Source organism: Lygodium microphyllum, chromosome 10, assembly GCF_053477565.2.
Source record: "Lygodium microphyllum isolate KBCC chromosome 10, Lygodium_microphyllum_v1.1.10, whole genome shotgun sequence".
Taxonomy (NCBI): domain Eukaryota; kingdom Viridiplantae; phylum Streptophyta; class Polypodiopsida; order Schizaeales; family Lygodiaceae; genus Lygodium; species Lygodium microphyllum.
This window is the reverse complement of record NC_141144.1, coordinates 131,567,341-131,584,022: the sequence shown is the minus strand read 5'-3', so window position 1 is coordinate 131,584,022 and position 16,682 is coordinate 131,567,341.

Here is a 16,682-nt window from a genome sequence, read left to right as displayed (position 1 = left end):
CATTAATAATGCACAAAACTCCTCAAAAGTCAAAGCTTGAGGTCTCACCTGAGTATTAAGGGCAGTTACTAGTCCATCAAACTTTTGTGGACAAATCCGAAGACACCTCCGAGCTAGCTCTTCGCTAGTCTTTTGTATCCCAGCGCCAGCCATCTGGTCGCGCAGATTCTTAATCCGAGTGATGAATGCTTCAACCGTCTCTCCTTCAGCAAACTTCTCCGCTGCTAGTTGATTCTCCAAGTTTTGAATCCTTGTTTGGTTTCGTGTTTCATACTGACTCCTTAGTACATTCCAAGCCTCTGACGCTTTGGTTGTATGCTGAATCAGAGTCAAAACACTGTCAGAACAGCTTGTAACTAAGGCACACAATGCATCTGCATTCCTTCGTTTCCAAGCTCGTAGAAGATCTGCATTCGGAGGAATCATCACACTAGGATTTGATGGGTCGGGGGTAGGCTGTGGTTCTGCGTCAGTCCCCAGCACAGTCTCCAGAAGCTCATAAGAATCAAGGATAGTAGTAATTTTGAACTTCCACAAGGTGTAGTTTGTACCATCTAACTTGCCTTCGCTGAAGGTTGGTGGACGAATCCTCAGTGTTTGAATAGCCGGTACAGCAGCACCACCTCCTGCACCGCTTCCTGATGCGCCAGAACTGCTTCCCGGAGTCGACATCGTTTCTCTTTGCTGTTGAAGCCTTTGCCTCTTGCACTCTCTCCGATCTCTAGAGCCCCCTGGGCTCTGATACCATGTAAAATATTACACGGCGCAGCGAACAGAATCTGAGAAAGAGATAGAGAGTACACAACAGATAAGAGGAGAATCAGTAAAATTCTTTAACTCCAAACAACTGATACAAAGATGGCTCTGTCCACCCGTGCGCTTCCAATGAATGAAGCTTAGATGGCGATCTAGACAGAAGATAGGTGAAGAGCTTAAGGCTAGCTGGAACAACAACTCTGACTGGGTGAAAGATGAGTGTGAGATGGCTGCGAAGGGGTTTAGCTTTTATAGCCCGCGAAGGTCGTTAGGTCGGCCTGCTGACCGACCTACCATATGAGCCTCCACTAGTCGGCCAGGGAATATTCCAGGGAATATTCCCTTTACCATCGGGCCGGGGGCGCTGCCCCCGGACCCCCGCCAGGGGGGCCGCTGGCCCCCCTGGGACCCCCCAGCCAGGGGCCGCTTCCGCGGCCCCCGGACCCCACAATAGGGGCCCCTTTTAACTCCCTTACCACGCAACTCAATGCAATGTGCCTCGAGTTGCTACCAGCTTAACCACTCCGTCTAACCCAAAGATTAGACCCACAACAGTCACCTTTTTGCCATCCGGTCACATAGACCTCATCTGATATACAAGTCAGGACTCAACCAATGTCCGGGCTCACACTTGGCTTCTCCTCATAATGGGGGCCTTACAACTTTGAGCACCATGGATCATTGGTAGTACCTAATGAGGGTGGGGCATTGATCATATCTAACAGTGTGGATCTTGAAACCGATAAGCTTTGTGACCATGGGGCTCACCATATCCCATAAAGATTAATTGTGTGGCTCTAGGAGAGAATTTGGATTTGTGATCCTTATTTACAAGAAATGCAGTGTATCCAAAAACCTTTCGATGTGATAGGTCAAGAGGGTGGCCAAACCATAATCTGTAAGGAGTGTTATTGTGTAGAGAGTTTGAGAGTACATCCTATTTTGAAGATATATTGCTGTAGCAATTGCCTCCTCCTAATATTCTTTTCCAACACAAGCTAGTGATAGCATAGCTCTTAGTAGAGTATGATTCTTACATTTAGCAACTCCATTTTGATGTGGATGATGTGGTATGGTAAGCTCATGTTGAATACCAAAGGCTTTGCAATAATCTTCAAACTCATTTGATGTGTATTCTCCTCCATTTTCTATAGTACACGAAGAGCTTTGAGTCGTAGCTCGTGCTTATTTTCAAATGCTTCCTTGTATTCTTGGAACTTGGAGAAGACTTGTGACTTGTTAGAAAATATACAATAGTATATCTAAAATAATCATCAATGAGCACCAAAAAGTATTTTGCTCTAGTGAGAGATACATGATTGATAAGACCACAAATGTCGAAGTGTACTAATTGAAGAGGTTGAGTTGTAATGGAGTAGGATTTGGGGTAAGGAAGATTTGTGGCTTTATTGAGAGCACAAGATTGACAAAATGGAAGTTGAGAGAGGGAAGGTGGAATGCCGAGGACGAGTTTCTTGAGAATAAGTTGTTGGAGAACACTTTGAGAGGCATGGCCAAGTCAAGAGTGCCATAGGAGAGTGTGTTGTGGTGTACTCGTGAGTGAAGTGGAGTTAACAGGAGCATTTGTAGAAGGTTGTAGAAGTGAATAGCCAAGTGTGTAAAGCCTTTGGGCATGTGAGTTTGAGAGAAGGTGAGAGTAGTTGTAAGATGCATTGGTCTTTGTAGAAGTGAGCAGTGAGAGAGGATTGAGAAGTGAGCTCACTAACACTTAATAGATTTTTCTTCAGGTTGGGAACATAATAGACTTTATGTACCTTGATTATGTGATTGGATGGAAGCTCCACTTGAATGGTTCCATAGCAACGATCTTGTTGAATGTTGTTGTCCGCCATGGCAATATTGAGTGGAGTGGACATTTCTTTGAAGTTGACTAACCATTCTTTATGAAAAGTCATATGATGAGTAGCTCTAGAGTCTAGGAACCATGCATATTCTTCTTTGGAGTTTGAAGAAGGTGACCAAACACTTGTGGCTAGGCTAATGATAGTTTTTGGTGTCAAGATTGTGGGAGAGAAGGAAGGAGTCTCACTTGTAGCTTTCTTGCTTGCACAATGGGGGAATACACACAAAGGTGGAGGCTGAAAACAGTTTTCCTCTTCTTAGTTGTGTAAGCCAAAAAGAAGTCTCATACAAAGAAATAGAAGAACCCTATATATGGGTCTCAAACCAAAGACAACTAAATAAGGTGGCATACTAACTGAGCCACGAACTAGAGTAGATAAGGATAGCTATCATCTAGCTATTATTCATGGGCGGTGTACCAACCGCATCTACAACTGACAAGTCGGTGACATAAATGCACAACGGTCACCGTGGCATATCACGAGTGGAGCTCGATATCTCAACACTCCCCCTCGAGCTCAATCCCAATTCCTGCACACCAAGCAGGTCTCTAAACTTGCGCAGCTTCTCTGCGCCCAATGCCTTCATGAATATGTCAGCTACCTGATCCTCTGTGCTGACATAAACTAGATCAATAAGACCTAGTAAAACCCTCTCTCGCACATAATGATAATGCACCTCAATGTGCTTTGTTCTAGCATGATAGACTGGGTTATTTGCCAAGTGTATACTACTCATGTTGTCACAATAAATGACAACTGGCCCATCTGTAGGCTGATGCATATCATAAAGTAGCTTATGTAACCAAGCTACCTCACATGCAGCCATTGCTGCGCCCTTGTACTCAGTCTCTGTGCTAGATAAGGCAATTGTAGGCTGTTTCTTGCTGCTCCAAGTGACTACAACACTCCCAAAGAAGAACACATATCCACTGGTAGATCATCTATCAGAAATGCTACCAGCCCAATCAGCATCAATGTATCCATGCAACTGTATCTGAACCCCAGTCTCATAAAATAATCCATACTGCAGTGTGGACTTCACATACCTGAGTATGCATCTAGCCGCATCCAAATGCGGTTTCCTTGGAGCCTACATAAACTGACTTACCAATCCAACAGCATAGCTCAAATCTGGCCTGGTAATAGTCATATAAATCAAGCTTCCTACTATGCGTCTGTACATAGTAGGGTCTTCCAGAAGCTCACCTACATTTGTGCTCAGCTTCACATTTTGCTCCAAAGGAACTGAAATAGGCTTACAGCCTGTCATCCCATATTTGGACAGCATGTCCAATCCATGCTGCCTCTGCAAGAGCTATATCCCACTTGGTGATCTAATCACCTCAATGCCCAAGAAATAACGCAGCTCTCCCAAATCCTTCATCTCAAACTTTTGCTTCAATAGCATTTTCACATGAAGGATATCTTCATCACTGTCACCTTTCATAATCAAATCATCAACATAAATGACAAGTAGCATAATACCTTTCTTTGTTTTTCTCACATAAAAAGAGAAATCTGCCTCGGAAATCTGAAAGCCAATAGTGACAAGATACTGTCCTATCTTGTCAGACCATGCTCTAGGTACTTGCTTCAAGCCATACAAGGCTTTCTTCAACCTGCAAACAAACTTAGGATGAACAGCATGCACATAACCTGGTGGCTGCTCCATATAGACCTCTTCTTGCAAATCACCATGCAAGAAGGCATTCTTTACATCCATCTGATGTAAAGACCATCCCTTTGATGCAGCCATAGCAATGAGTGCTCTTACGGTTGCCATCCTTGCAACCGGACTGAATGTTTCTTCATAGTCAATGCCATATGTTTGTGCATACCCCTTGACTACTAATCTTGCCTTGTATCTGTTCATAGAACCATCTGGATTGTGCTTCACCTTATAAACCCACTTACAGCCAATTGCATTCTTAGCTTTAGGCAAAGGTACTAACTCCCATGTAGCATTTGCTTCCAAGGCATCCATTTCTTCATCCATGGCTTTCTCCCATTTTTCTTTTCCCATGGTTTGCTCAAAAGAAGTGGGTTCTGGTTTCTGTATCACTTTGACCATATATGCATAGTGAATGGCTGTAAATGCATCATATTTCAGCCTATCCACAAGATACCTAGCTCTGGTAGACCTGCGCAAAGTACGTTCACTCCTAGGTGCTCTCAAAACATCCCTGGTCTTCCTTACTCTAGGTGTAACAATAGAAGGAATGCCCAACTCATCATCAATGCTCTGTTCTGAGCCACTGGATTTACCATCCACATAAGAGTGACCTGCATTCACATCAAACATGGGCTGATCTACCTTCTCTTTTCCTTTTCGTGAAACCTGCATACCACTATCTGCATTGTTTTGAGGAGATTCTCCTGATCTCAATCTGCTTGTCCATGGCGAAGAATATGAACTACTGCTAGAGGACACTCCAGGTCCACTAATATTTTGTGACTGCTGCTGTGAATTCTGTGCAGCATTACCATTTTGTGCATCTACATCATCAATCACATTTGCTGGTTTATACCATCTACTCATCTCATCAAAAACAACATCTCTGCTCACTGTAAACTTACGACTAGAAGGGTTATAGCATCTATACCCTTTCTGCTCTGCAGAGAGTAACCAATAAAGATGCACTTCTCAGCTTTTGGATCCAACTTGGATCTCAACTCATCTGGCACATGAACATAGGCAATGCAACCAAAAATTTTTAAATGAGAAATATCTGGTTTCCTACCAGTATACCTCTCCTCTGGAGTCATCCCATGTATTGCTGCAGTGGGAGTCCTGTTCATTATGTAGACTGTTGTAGCAACTGCCTGAGCCCAATAAAAATCTGGCAGGTCTTTTTCATTGAGCATGGCACGAGATACCTCTCCAATATGCCTGTTTTTCCTTTCTGCAATTCCATTTTGTTGTGGGGTATGACTACATGAATATTGCTGCTTTATGCCATGCTCCTGCAAGAACCTTGCAAACTCATTTGAGAGGTACTCTCCCCCTCCATCTGACCTTAGGCATTTTATTTGCAGGCATGTTTCTTTTTCAACCATAGCTTTAAGAGTTTTGAAATGCCCAAAAACTTCACTTTTCTTTTTCATAAAATACACCCAAACTTTTCTGCTATAGTCATCAATAAAAGTGACAAAATAATAATAGCCTCCAAGAGATGCAGCTTTAGTAGTCCACACATCAGAGTGGATTAATTCCAATGGCTTCTCACTCTCTTGAACATGTCTAGGAAATGGTTTCCTTGCCTGTTTTCCAAATTGGCAGGCTTCACATACCTTATGCATTTCTGCAACCTTGAATTTAGGCAATCCTGCAACAATATTTTGGGCCTGCATTGATTTAAGTCGCTGTACATTAACATGACCAATGCGTTTATGCCAGATATCAATATCTGCAACTACACCGGTCCCATGTGCAAACATTGCTGCACTCAATTCAGACATGTCTGCATCCAACGTAAACATTCTGCCCTTCTTCTTTCCTTTTTCTATCAAGCGACATTTATTTTTCATATCCTCAACAAAGCATCCATGAGGATTAAATCTGACCTGCAAGCCCTGCTCAACCATTTGACCAATAGAAACCAGATTCTTGGTGATATTCGGGACATGAAATACATCGGACAGGTATTTCTTTTTCCCATCCTGCATAGACAAATGAATTTTTCCAATCTGCACAATAGGATGTGTAGTATCATCACTAGTCTCCACAAATCCTAGTTTTTCCATTTTCCTTTCATCCTCCATCCATTCTGCATGACCTGTCATGTGGTTTGATGCACCTGAGTCAACATACCATACATCGTTGCTTTCTTCTGCACTTGTCACAGAATTATTCATGTGCTGCACCATAAACAAATGCTCATTTTTGTCATCACCCTATCTACTAGAAGATGCATAATTCCCTTGTTGCAGTTTTCCATTCATGATGTCATTCTGCTTTTTATAGCAGTCTTTAGCCATATGACCCATTTTACCACAGTAGTAGCATTCAACATTACTATTTGTATTTTGGCCTCTTTGCCATCCACCACAACCTCTTTGGCTCCCCCTGCCTCTAGAGTTACCACATCCTCCTCCATAGGACTGGTTTTCTTGAGTTTGCTGCATATTCTGATTTCTACCACGGCCTCCAAATCGGCCTCCTCTACCTCTGCCTCTACCTCTTCCAGCATTTGAGTAGAAGACAACTTCCTTTGAAGTTCCTCCTGAAGAAGATGCACCACCATTTCTCTGCTCCTCAGAAATTAGAAGAGCAATCAACTCCTCAAAATCAGGAAATCTTTCACGAACTGAAATGGATGTCCGAAACTGTGCATAATCATTTCCTAGACCATTGAAGGTCACAGAAACTAAATCATCATCTTCCACTGGCGACCCAATGGAAGCAAGTGCATCTGCAATCTTCTTCACCTTTATGTGGTAGTCATTGATGCTCATATTTTCTCTTTGCACATTATGCAACTCTTGCTTGAGCTGCATTTTCCTGGCTTGCGTATTTGTGCCATACATTTTTGACAAAGTATCCCATGCCTCCTTTGGCATACTTGCATCCTGAAAATGCACAATCATAGATTCTGAAATGCTGATAGACAGCCAATACATAACTTTCCTGGCTCTCTCATGCCATGCTTTAAATGCCTGCATTTGCTGTTGATTGGGAACATCATGAAGAACTGGTTCTTCTTCAATTCCTGCAACAAATTCCCAATATCATTTTCCCATAAGGAAATTTGTCATTCTAAACTTCCATGCTTGGAAGTTGTTCTTGTCAAGATTTTCAGTTACAATCTGTGAAAGAGAATCAGACGCCATTACAGAACACTGCAAAAAATTCTGTCACTGCAAAAAACACAGCTTCACCCTCACAAGGGAAAATCTGCAAAACTAGCGAAAGTGGTATTTGACCACACAATCACTTCCTAGTGACGATTTTGCAATTATAGGAACCAAGGATGATTCTGTAACTCCCAATGTCTTTGCACACAAGCATACAATGCAATTTCTGTGGCAACTTTTCACCGATCTTTAGAACAGTGGTCGCACAGCATAAAATAGGGCTTTTTCCTGAGTGCGTGTAGAAAACTTCCGCCTGCAAAACAGGCCCCGAAATGGCCTCAAATAAAAAAAACAGGGTCACCAGGGGCTAAAGCTTTTTCCCGCAGCATATACTGCCCTCTTGCTTCACCGCGAAGGGCGTCTCAACCTGAGACAATGCACTCTTGCAATTTCTGGCTGTGCTACCTGCAGAGATCTGCTCCCAAAACAAAAAATGAAAGCAACACTGCTCCTCTTACCAGAACACCGCGAGCTTGTCTTGCTTTCTTGAGCTCCTTACCACGAACAAGGCTCTGATACCATGTCAAGATTGTGGGAGAGAAGGAAGAAGTCTCACTTGTAGCTTTCTTGCTTGCACAATGGGGGAATACACACAAAGGTGGAGGCTGAAAACAGTTTTCCTCTTCTTAGTTGTGTAAGCCAAAAAGAAGTCTTATACAAAGAAATAGAAGAACCCTATATATGGGTCTCAAACCAAAGACAACTAAATAAGGTGGCATACTAACTGAGCCACGAACTAGAGTAGATAAGGATAGCTATCATCTAGCTATTATTCATGGGCAGTGTACCAACCACATCTACAACTGACAAGTCGGTGACATAAATGCACAACGGTCACCCTGGCATATCACGAGTGGAGCTCGATATCTCAAAATTTGGTTCCTCTTCTATGTCACGATTACCGATGCTAACAAAATGAGCTTGACCTTTTGAGTGATGTTTGTTGAATCTATTTTTTTTATGACAATCCTTTTCGATATGACCTTGTCGTTTGCAAACATTACATATGAGATGATAATGAGGGTTTCTAGTTAAGGATAGGGATTGAAATGATTGATAAGAGTTGGGCCTATGTTGAAGATTACCAAGAATTCCTTTGAAGTTAGACCGAGGAGAAAACTTGGGCTTGTGATGAAGGGGTTGAGTTATTTTGTGAAGATGTTTTGGGTTGTAGGCACTTATAGCTAGGGCCTTGGATTCTTGAGTAGAAGAAGTAGAAAGAGTATATCTCAGGACTTGCTCTTGCTTGATTCTATTAATCAGCGGGGGCTGAAGCTTGAGTTTATTAGTGGAGGTTTGAGTAGTAATAAAAGCTCTCCAAGATAGAGGCAAGGATGAGCGGAGGAATATGGCTTGTAATTCTTCAGAGATGACTAAACAAGATATTATGGTTTCATCTAGCAAGGATTGCCACTGTTCTAAGAACTTAGTGGTAGACTGATCTTCATGCATAGTGGCAGTAGATAGTTTTCTGAACATGGTCATTTAATAAACAATATTTGTGTGTTCATAGGTATTGTTGAAGAAATACCAAATACCTTTTGCAGTGGGTATTGTTCTTACCAGTTGTACTTGTCGATATCCATAATGGACAAGTATTTCCATTCTTGCAGCTACATCTCTTTACATCCAATATTCCTTGTCTGCTCCTTCTTATTCATGGTAGTCTTCCTTGCCATTGATAATATTCCATAGGTTTTCTTGAGATAGGTAAATTTCCATCCTTAGCTTCCATACTTGATAGTTGCTGCCATTGAGTTTGTTGATCTTGATGTGTTGTTTGTAAGAGGTAGTGGCATTAACGAGAGCCACTGGAAGAATGAGAGTATAGGAGAACTACTAGTTTGTGATTTTGAGGAGAATGTGATAAGCTAGAGAACTAGGACTTCGTGCTTTGATACCATGTAGTGAAAACCAGGAATTAGAGGATTTCTAGATGAAAGGACATTGTGCACAATAAGTGAAAGATATAGAGACCATGTAGAAAATGGAGTGAACTGCAGTTGATCATTTCATTGCTAGTTTGTATATATACATGGTACATTAAATGAGGTAGGTGAGCTTCTTCTCTAAATATTTGAGATATTGACAAGATGGATAACTATGGGATCCTTTTGTCCACATATTTGCCTATCCTTATCTTATCCAAATTTTTATCCTAACACATCGCTATCCTCATTATCTTCATCACCATAGACCTTCTCATTTTTGCCAAAAATACCATCATCATTACACTCTTGTGCAACATCATTATCCCATTTTCTCTACCCCCATACTCAAACTCTTCAAGACCATGGCCATCCCCATCATCGTGCCTTCATCAAGACTATCAATATCACTATGACCTGCTTCTTCAAGGGAAAAAGGCCTATGTTGTAGGCTGTGTGGTGATAGAGGAGAAGAGAAAGAAAAGCACACAAGCAGTGAAGAGGAAGAGCCTCATCAAGAAGGGAGAAGAGCCACTGTCAATGGAGGAGGAGTAGCATAGAGCCACCATAGACAAGGACAACATCACCACAAATGCCATGGAAAAGCATCCAAAATCATAGGTAGGGTATTTAAATCATTTCATGTGAAGATTTTAAGAAATAGAATGTTGTAACAATGTAACATTTCCCTCCCTCCCACTGTATGATCCCCCCTAATTAATGATTTTTTTTTATAAAAAAGAAAAGAGTAAATGTCCCCCCCTTTTCTCATGCTACCAGGCTGGTGGATGGAGGGGGGGTTGCTATGTAATGACGTGCGTGGGCATGGGGGAGCTCCAGCTGGTGGACAGAGTGGGTGAGCTACTGTGGATGACAAAATGGCATGGCAGTGGGAGAGGGGGAGCAGCAAGGGTGGTCGACGAGTGGTGGACTGGACAACGGGACATGGAGGAGAGGGGAGGCATCAACCATACCCTACATGGCAGCCACCCAACTGGCCGCCTTGATGGGGATAGGGGGGTCTCCATACCATGCTAACCCCACCCCCCCCCCTCCAATACACTATAAAAAGGCCCTTAGGCATAAGAAGGAGGATCACTGCTCTTCCCTGCTGTCCGACTGGAGAGAGAGAGAGAGGGAGAGAGAGAGACAGAGAAAGGGGAGAGAGAGAGAGAGAGAGAGAGAGTAAGAGAAAGAGGGGAATTCCCCTTGGAGGCTTCCAAGCTTCCCCTTTCTTTTCCCCCTCTTAGAGACGGCTCTCACGAACAATCTCATCCCACTAGGAATCATCTCTCTTGTAGCCTGGGTGCGTAGCCACGAAGAAAAAACCAAATTATATGATGCCTCCCAAGAGAAGTAAGGTCCAATCAAGCGCGAATCCTGCTTCAACCGACGAATCTGTGGGTCAAGGAATCGTGTCACTTGGTAACTAGGTGAGCCCCATAAATCCTACTTTGATGGGAACTCTTAAAAATGTAGATCGACTTCATTGGGAAGGGAGAAGTATTCTGGTAAAAATCTATGTTAACTAACCACCAATTAGGTTGCATTATTCAATCATGATGGAAATTGTGTTTTATTACACTCTAGCATGTTTAGAATGAACAAATTGCACAAATGATTTTGCATTTGTGCACATTGAAATCAAGGACTTTATTATTTGTGCTCATAGTGCATTAGATTTATGCTCTAGCATTGGCACGTTTGAGGGGTAAAAGAAATTGAAAAATGGGTTATTGGGATGATTAAGCATATTCATCATTAAGCGAAAATCATACTTTTTGCATCGCAAAATTTGTGAAATTGGAAAGGTAGTAGTAAATTCTTGAATCAAGTACATGAGGATCGTGAGTTGCTACGATAACGGTTAAGTATATTTAGGTCATTGCAATACTAAGCCGGGTATTAGGCTCCCATAAGCCTTTAGAGGGAAATAGCTTGCATTTGCATTAGGCTTGATAACTTCATGTCCCCCACTCAAAAGAAAAATACAAGTCTCTATTTATGTTTTTCATAAGTGCATCGAAATGAATTCCCAAGAGCAAAAGCCCCACATTGCATCATCGTCGTAGGAAAGACACGCATCTAGATTGCGTGGCGTCATGGTCAGTTTCAATTGCGCTGCTAGGGATTCATCTTAAAGATAATTGTAAGATGCGCATATGAAATGCTAAAATAGCTCAGGGCCGCTCAATAAAATGAACCCTATATATGCAAGGATAGGGCTTAACTTGACTTATTTGGGGTTTAAAAGTAAATGAGCCAAACTATTGTAACATTCATAGGAGGACATGGAGACAAGTGAAACACTCATTGAACTCTATGCTACATCTGGCCTCGATTAAGCTGAAAAAACCTTGAAGATATCACCTTTAACCATGACAAAACTCGATGTTAACACAAGAGAACTCGAGTGTTGTTTTTCCAAGACAAGAACCCTAGATCAAAGGCTAGTAAGCTAGGACAGCTACAATCCAAGAACTATTGGATATAGATATGATTGCATGATTGCTCGTTCCTATCACATAGGAGTGGGGTGGAAAAGAAGGTATTCCCTATCCCTAAGAGGAAATTGGAAATTGCCGCCAATGCAAGAAGGACAAACACTAAGCATCAAAGGTAGGGACTCCACCTTACTACCAGATATCCCAAGCACTCGCTTGCTCCATTGTTTGTGCTTATAAATTGAGAAACACCGATGGTAAAAAAGTTTGTATAACCCCAAAAATCACAAAATAAATGGCAACAATGATTCAGGTTGAACTTTTGGAAGTTGTGCCAAACCACCCCCAGCTTGCCGCCAACCCTAGCCAAGGGGGTTCTAAATAGTCATGACAGGAATGTGGACTGAACCGGCCACGAGAGGTCTCTCCGTGGGTTGGATTGAACGTAGGAGGACGCTTGGATGCCAGGGGGGGCTTTGGCTGCAAATTCCCTGCCTCTCCAGGTCCTATTCAAACGATCTGCGTGACTCGAGGTAGATTCTTGAGGGCCCCTATTACTAGTGCAAGGGTGGAATCTTGGAGGAAATAAGGATCATCATCATGGATTGCGGATATTGTCCCTTTTGAACAATACTTGTATCTAAGCTAGAATGCTAATATTAAGTTTACTTCCAAGGAACCTATTTGAAATTGTTTTCGTGTCAGTGCCATAAGATTGTGTGAACGAACCCTATTTCCTGAAATGCTTAATTAAGGAAGCTACTTTTAAATGTCGCACATGAATGTGATAGGGCTAATAAGATAACTAAAGTGCACCTATTGAGGGAAGTGGGTGGGCAGAACCCCCGATGGGTCTATCCTATGGAAGGGTGGTCCCAGAGAACTGGGAGGCTTCTCACAAGATTTTACCATTGTTTGACCTTTAGGGAGCGTGGATTAGTACCCGATTCATACTATTTTAGGGAACCAGAATGGGACTATGCCCTATGGGCAAAGGGGTTGAGTGGTGCATCCCTCTTGTTTCTCATTCTCCTTAAACCAAGTGCGGTATGGATCTGCTTTAGATTGGGTAGCTCTGTGTAAAGTAGAATGCCTAGGTCTCTTGACGCTAGAATGTTTTCAAGAGACCTTGACCACTAGGGACTCAAGTTTCAAGTCGAACCTAGTGGGTTTGGCTGCGAACATTCTATTGTGAGGCAGACTCGGGAAACCCTAGGTGACAAAACCCCATGACATTCCAAGGGAGTGTTGGGCGGTGACACTTAGATTCATTTCTCGATGGACTGCTAACACGTGCTTGGACAGCCAATAGGCAGACACGTCACAGTTTGTATCAGAGACGACCAACGACTAAAACAATTGGGGTAGATCGGGAAGAGTGAAGTTATGTTTTCATTAGAAAATGTTTTTCTTTTTACTCATTTGTGGATTGCTGCCGCTTCTAGACTTACGAGGCATGGAGCAAGTTTCTCGTATTTCATATCATGTTCAGGACAACTATGAACTCTTCAAGCTATCGCAGATAGTTTGACATGATGGGGATCCTCGATCGGCTCTATAACCCCTCACCCCTGTATGTGGAAAGGCGTTGGACTTGGAGCGTGGGGTACTGGTACATAGATGCCAATTGACCCGCCTATCTTCAAAACAACCTGAAGAGGCTAAAGTGATTGGAGAGCTTGAAGATTATTAAGTTATTCATCTTTCACGAGGCTCGTGTGAACTCGACCCTAGACATCAGACACTAACATCAAAACCGCTACATCTATGAAGAGGTGGTTAAAATATTACCAGAGCAGACAAAATTAAAGTAATGGGGCGAAATGCATGTCATGGCTATCAAAAATAGGGATTTCCTAAACTTTCCATGACTTATCGCTTCCTGAGAATCCACTCCCCCAATCCATAGTGTTATTCTGTCCCTATAGTTGAATCCAATAGGGAATTATTAGCCTGGCGTTGATGTAACCCCTATCATCTCAACCAATCCCTATCCATTCCCAAATAATTGTACTTGAGACTTACGCTTCCCTATGGTTAAATAAGAATTTTAAGTTCATTCAAATTGTTGCATAGTAGCGATGGAAAATATGTGCACATTGATTTGAGTTGTATAAGGAAGTGTTAATGCAATCCTAATATGGGAAGTTTAATTTGGTAACCATATACAACCCCAAGCACATATCTAGAATCCTATTTCCACACTAAGACTGACAGAGGCACAAGAGAAGAAGTTTCTTCTCAAATAAATTAAACCACCAGAATTTGATGGAAAGGAAAGGACTGTTGAAGCGGATGCCAAAATATGGATTGAGTCCATGAGAGTTTGCTAACTAGGCTCGCTTGAGTCGACCATGTAGTGGAAGTTTCGGCCGCTCCCACGAGGATCGACTTGAGTTTTTTTTGTCAAATCTATCACTAGAGGCTAATTAATATTAGCGGAATCTAAAGTGATGTGAGTCAATATTTCTAGTTTCTAGTGGTCCATCAAGTGAGATTTTTATTCCTTCTTTGGAAAGCTCTCAGCTTATCAAGACCACCCAGCCATAGGTCTGGATTCCACCCACTTCCCTTGAGAGAGTAGTTTTAGTTATCTAATTACCTATCACTTTAGGTTTAACATATAAAAATAGCTTCTTTGAATTATCTTTTGATACAAATTTGTTACATGCCTTTTATTCACAACACAAAAATAGAGTAAAGCAATTCCTTCTTAAGAGTTCCTTTTTAAAAAAAAAGACATTTACAATGTTTTCAATTCAAATTATTATCCTCTCCAAGTACCGTTCCCCAACTAGTATTGGAACTTCCCAAAAAATAAAGCAAGAGAACTATGAAGATGAAGAAAGGAAAGATTGCGTGAGCCTCCTATCTTATGTCATCCCCCTTCTATTGTACATCCATATCAATTATTTTCAACTTTTATATAATAATGTCATCATTTAGCTTTTTCTAGATTATCCTAATTCTAATCTCATTCTAATGCCTTGAAGAAAAACTCTTAGCCTATCGAGTCCACCCATCCGTAGGATCAGACTCATTGGAGTTTTTGCCCTCTCCCTTTCCTCAATGGTGTGTTTTAGTTATTTAATTAACCTAATTGATTTATGTGAAAATATAAAAGTAGCTTCCTTAATTAACCATTAAACATTGGTTCCTTCATTAAATTTATTATCACAGACATAAAGATAATGTCAAATAAAATTTTGAAAGCAGTAACTACAAAATAATGTATTTATCCTACACCTTCTCTAAAGTGCAATGTTACATTGATATTTTTCCGTTAGCCAGGATCCATATCCAAAGCACCTGGATTCTCGTGTCCCCAACTCTCATGAGACACAACCCACCAATTTTCCCTTAGCTCTAGTATTGGGGCCTTTCAAAAAAGCTATTCCAAGCTCACAAGGGTTAGGCTAATTGAGGACATTCTTAATACTTGCTATGGACAAATCTAGCCCCTTGGTGAAGGGCTCTGTTACTAGACTTGGAGTGTATTAAATAATCCACCCATGTCGGCACAATTTCTCTTTTCCAAAATACACAAACAAGGCAATCACCCTATTTCCAACCACGAAAAGTAATATTTTTCCATATACTAGTCAACACATGGTATGGGGGTCAAACAATGTCCTTGGGTACTCCACAAGAATGCAACTACTTGAGAAATGACATAGATAGAAATTCCATTTATACTCAGGTTGCAAGTCAACATAATACAATTCAAGCTTATTCATATAATGTAAAATTTTTCTTTTTGAAAGGTGTAAAAATTGACCATGTACAATCACTTTCTTATGAATTTAATCTTACTAAGCAATCCAATTATGCTTCTCTTCTTGAGAGTGCAATATTTCCATGAGGCTTAATAGTTAGGGCCTATTTGTGCTTGAGAAATGTAATTCTAACAACAAAAGTGAGCATTTATTCCCTTCATATTCCTAAACCCAAGCAACAACATATACCATCAATGACCTCCCCATCATTTCTATGTAAGAGTATATTGACTTAATTTCTAATGAGTTTGAACTAAGATTCATACCTCATCTTAATGGAACCAAATCTCTTTATGACCAATCAAAAAGAAGTAATGATTAAGACAAGGAAAGAGAAATTTATGAAGCACACAAGGATACTTTGCAATTTGTGGATTGGATGTGACTTCCTTGATGGAGTACCAAGATTGAAGCAATATTGAGGAGCCACCCTTGAGTTTGGATTCTCTACAATGCTTCTCTAGACCATTAGATTCCCAAGTCTTCAAATTCTTGGTAGACTTCAAGATTCACGTGTATCATGTGGTCTTTTGACTCATAAGTGTTGTGGAGCATATAAGTAGACCAATGAAGGGTTTGTACTCATCTAGCTTTCCCTTCTCTTTTACTTCATCTCTCATCTGCTCTGACTTCCTCTCCTACTCTCTTCTCCTCTCTATCTCTCTCAATCCCTCTTTCTCCCTCTATCTCTCGCATGTGTATGTGTATGTGTATGTATGTGTGTATATATACATATACATATACATACATACATACATACATACATATATATATATAATATATATATATATATATATATTCATATTGTCCAATAGCATCTTGGCCCAAAAATCCCATGCATTAGCTTAAGGCGTTAAGGCTTTTTACAGCCTTGGAGGGGGATACCCTCCTAGTCTCCTTCCTCTTGGCAATGTCAAAAATCTGTCTTATGATAGTTTGCATGGCATGGCTGTAAGAGTGCACAATGGAAGATAAACAGAAACACAGAGAGAAGTAGAGAGAGAGAAAGAGAGGAAGAAGAAGGTGAAGGAATAATATTGCACTACCTAAAGAAGATTT